Consider the following 5046-nt stretch of genomic DNA (forward strand, 5'->3'; position numbering starts at 1 on the left):
ATATATATATACTGTATATATATATATATAAAATACCTTGCTACGTGTACTGCGTATAGGCTAACCGAGACTTGTCATTTGCACTTACATATTGTTGCTCTTTTGTTAGTTTTGATTGCTTCTATTGTCCTCATTTGTAAGTCGCTTAGATAAAAGCGTCTGCTAAATGACTAAATGTAAATGTAATAATATTAAACATAAATATTATATTAAATGAAAAACCCTAAAATAAAAAAAATTAGAAATGCTTTGACAACTAACAGAAATAAGTGTAAGTTATATAGAGAGAATTTCATGCAAATGTACATTAAAGTGATAAATAATGACATTGTGTATGTTTTGTTGACACTGGTCCTGATGGAAAGCACTTTTACAATCTCTTTGGTGGCTGCACTCACTTTAAAGTTATCATCAAACTATTGCGGTCACTGAAGTGTTGTTGAAACTTTCCCTAATGTGTAGAATTAAAGCTACAAAAATTATGCCATGATCTCCAACCCAAACCAGTTCTCCATATTCACGACTGAGAGTGTACAGCACAAGTGTTTGTCAGCAGCTCTGATGGTCATGAAATCTTCATGATAAGCTGGCAGAAGGTCAGGAGCTGTTTCTGTGTGTTTCCTGCTAATCATATGTGGAATTTAAATGACCTGAAGACAGTCAGTCTTTCTCCCTCGTTCCTCCCCTCCATTCAGCCAATCAGCACGTCTCTCTCGCTCTGTCCCCTCCCTCTCTTCCTCCTGCTCTCTACTCAGCCGTTTCCTGATTTCTGCTGACTGGACTGGACTCTGCTACCTTCAATTCTGCATTTTCACTGTCTGGTTTCCTCTTTTCTTCACACTCGTGAGATAGCCTATAGCTTGTAAGATCAGAAATAACCAACACAAAGCAGTCTGGAGCAGCCCGAAACCTCAGCAGGACTATTGTTTTTCCATCCTACTCTCAGCATCTTTCTCTTCATCCGAGAGAATATCAGGTCTGTTTTGACTGGCACAGTGTTCCTACTATCAGTGAGCGGTGCTATAACACAGATATGTAACTCATGAAGGTCAAGCAACAATGATAAAAGAAGAAATCTTACAAAAACACTTCTGGAGACTTCTGCTGAGATCTCCTGCTTCTCAGATGTTTCTCCGGAGAAAAAGACTCTATAATCTCACACGTGTCTCCTGTAGAGTTTCAGAAGAGATCCCAGTGTCTCGAATTGTGCCCAGATTTGCCAAAGTCTCAATCAAAAGTCAAAGATCTCAGTATGACCTCAGACGTTTCTCATCAAATTCACTGAGGAAATGATCTGAGCAGCGATCCACATTTCAATTCTATTTATTGATAAGTAAAACTACAACTGAAGCTAAAACTTGTAAAAATCAGTAATTGAAATGAAGTAGAAATAAAATTAAATTTGAATATAAGATTAAAAAAAACTTTTACAAAACGTGGCAACTAACTGAAGTAAATAATTATAAGCTAGATAGAAATAATAAAAACATAATAAAAATGTCAATTACAAAATTACTAAAACTTAAGCTAAAATTCAAATGAAAAATTAAGCTAATTCAATATATTAACAAAATTGAAATAAAATTGAAATAATTGGTAATTGAAATAAAAAAATAACTTAAAAAAAACTTTAAAAATGTGAAATGTTGCCTTGGCAACTAACTGAAATAAAGAAGTTTAAGCTTAAGTATCAAAATTACTCAAACTAAAAATAATAAACTGGAATAAAATAAAGTTAAATAATAAATAATAAAAATATTTAAAAAAACAACATAAAATGAAAAAGTATGCAACAAAATTACTAAAATGTAAGGTAAAACTAAAATGAAAATTCATTTTAGGAGCTCATTCAAAATACTAATAAATAATAGAATACTATATTTAAAAATCAGTAATTGAAATAACATACAATATAAATATTAGATTAAAAAACTTTAAAGCTTTAAACGTAAAAATTTGAAATAAATTGAAAACTGAAATAAAAATGTTTAAGCTGAAGTACTAAAATTACTAAAACTAAAAATAATAACTTGAAATAAATTAAAGCTAAACAGAAATATAAAAAATAATAAAAATGCAAAAATATTAAAATATATTAAAAATTCTATTTATTGACAATTCTATTTATTGATAAGTAAAACTACAACTGAAGCTAAAACTTGTAAAAATCAGTAATTGAAATGAAGTAGAAATAAAATTAAATTTGAATATAAGATTAAAAAAAACTTTTACAAAACGTGGCAACTAACTGAAGTAAATAATTATAAGCTAGATAGAAATAATAAAAACCTAATAAAAATGTCAATTACAAAATTACTAAAACTTAAGCTAAAATTCAAATGAAAAATTAAGCTAATTCAATATATTAACAAAATTGAAATAAAATTGAAATAATTGGTAATTGAAATAAAAAAATAACTTAAAAAAAACTTTAAAAATGTGAAATGTTGCCTTGGCAACTAACCGAAATAAAGAAGTTTAAGCTTAAGTAACAAAATTACTCAAACTAAAAATAATAAACTGGATATATCATTATTGTGATGGGGGGCCCTGCAGTAAGTCATAGCCCCGGGGCCCAGTGCAGTATTAATGCGGCCCTGCTCTTCACTAATATTCTCTGGGTCTCAAGCAGACTCAAATTGATAAGCAATATTAACGACATCATTGTACAACTGGAGCACATGCCGCTGAGACGTGCACGTTTAGACGCGCACTAGCGGTTTAGCGAATCACAACACACTGAGCCAGCTAACCAATCTGAGCCCATCTCGTATTTCTGAGGGAGGGGCATCATAAAAGCAGGAAATGATCAGCGTGTTTATAGGAGAAGGGACAGAGTGTTTTTTTTAAAACGAAGCATTAACACATGTTAGACTGCCCCCCTAAACACAATCAAGCCTAGAAAAAAAAAAACAGTCAACCACCCCTTTAAAAAGTAATTCTTACCAACCCCAAAACACCAAAAAACTAAACTATGGTATTACCATAGGACCATTTCCAAAAACAAACAAAAATTGTTATTTTACAATGTACTTTTCTGTAAGTGAGCAACATATTGCGTTTCTGCCAAATGGAGGGATGCAGAGAATCAACGAGGATGTAAGAGTGTAAAGAGAGAGAGAAGAGGGAGCTGTAATGAGAGACAGCTGGGTGGGAGGAGAGAGAAGACGGAGGGAGGGAAAGATGGAGGGAGAGGAGGAGGAGGAGAAGAAAGTAGGTGAAGCTGACCTGAGATCACAAGCAGCTGCTGAAGCAAAGAACATCACAATCAGTCATTCTGCACACGCCACCGCTTCTCTCTGGAAAACCCTGCTGGAAAATGTTTCTAGTCCGACATTTAAGATCATCAGCTGCTCTGCCAATGAGCGAACCTGGTTTCAAGCTGGTAGATCATCTCGGTTAAGATGGTTAGAGCTTGTAGAGCAACAAGTACTAAAAAACAGCCTAAAATGGATAGTCATCCCTCATGTCGTTCAATAGGAGTTTAGAATAACATTTCTTGTCCATAGAATAAAAATGATACTGATTTATAGTATCAAGCTCCAAAAAAGGGAAAAAGTACACAAAAAAATACACTATTTGATTTTGAAAATACATACACTACTGTTCAAAAGTTTCGGGTTGGTAAGAATTTTTGATGTTTTTAAAAGAAGCCTGCTGCTCACCAAAGCTGCATTTATTTGATCAAAAATACAGTAAAAACAGTAATAATGTGAAATATTATTACAATTTAAAATAACTGTTTTTATTTGAATGTTTTAAAATGTAATTTTTTCCTGTGATTTCAAAGCTGAATTTTCAGCATCATTACTGCAGTCTTCAGTGTCACATGATCCTTCAGAAATCATTGTAATATACTCAAACATTTCTTGTTGCTGTTGAGTTGTACAGACTCATATTTTTGTGGAAATGATGATACATGATCAGTTGAATGCCTCCTTGCTGAATAATAATGAATTCTTCTTTTAAGCTGCAGTTGTCCGTTCCTGAATCATAGAAATCTCTGTGCACCTTTGACCAAACCGCACCCGTCGCTCATCTGACTCTGATAACAGATGTTGTACCGGCTCCCCACATCTGTACGGTCCTCTCCTCTCTGCCTCAGGCCTGTTGTCATGGTTTCAGTCTAATCTCAGGAGGTTTTACATTGTGCTTCAAACCCAGAATAATCCAGCTGTGCTTCCTGATTATAATCACCACACATGCACACAAATATACACTGTGTTTAGATGCTACTGAGAGAACATACAAACCCAGATGAATAAATATCAGCATCCCAGTGAGTAAATATTACAGTGATACTGAGATGCAGGGAGCAGACAAATATTGAAGACTATAGTCAGTTATTAGAGGGGTTTTAATGTCTAATTTTTAATGGTTTGCTTAAACTGATTTGTAAATCATTTGACTTTCAGAAGTTACATTGTTTAGAACTAAAACTATATTGTTAATATTAATATTATTTGGGATATTACGTTAATTATGTTGTTAACAGTTTTGTTGATCCTGTTTGTTTCTAATATGCTTATTTAGCTGCTGAAGAAATATTTCATATTATTATCAATGTTGAAAACAGTTGTGCTGCTTCATATTTCTGTGGAAATCGTAATGTATTTTTATGCATTTTATATATTTTATTACATTTTATTCCATGTATGGTTTCTGCAAGGACAAGAAAGTGATGAATCGAAAGATCAGTTAATCGAGTCAGGTTTATAGAACTGAACAGTCGAAATGAATTAATTCACTAAAATGCATCAGTTTCATAAGTTTAAAAAAGTTAATGGTAATACTATTACTATTATATATTACTATTACTATTTCATTATATTTATTTTATATTATAGTTTCATTATATGGTACAATTTTATTTTTATAAAATAATAAAATCGTACTATATGTATACAATAAAATATAATAATAAATAAATATAATAAAATATTTATATTTCAATTATTTATATATATATATATATATATATATATATATATACACAGTGGGTACGGAAAGTATTCAGACCCCCTTAAATTTTTCACTCTTTGTTAT

General features: G+C 31.8%; 1 protein-coding gene across 2 annotated transcripts in view; it reads right to left on the minus strand.

Annotated features, from left to right (window-relative positions):
* The window catches only part of LOC107732297 (mitochondrial glutamate carrier 1-like), a 34680-nt gene that overhangs the window by 25205 nt on the left and 4429 nt on the right, over positions 1-5046 (minus strand). The gene's annotated exons all lie outside the window — the stretch shown is intronic.

Source organism: Sinocyclocheilus rhinocerous, unplaced genomic scaffold (assembly GCF_001515625.1).
Source record: "Sinocyclocheilus rhinocerous isolate Xijiao unplaced genomic scaffold, SAMN03320098_v1.1 scaffold38, whole genome shotgun sequence".
NCBI classification, from domain to species: Eukaryota; Metazoa; Chordata; class Actinopteri; order Cypriniformes; family Cyprinidae; genus Sinocyclocheilus; species Sinocyclocheilus rhinocerous.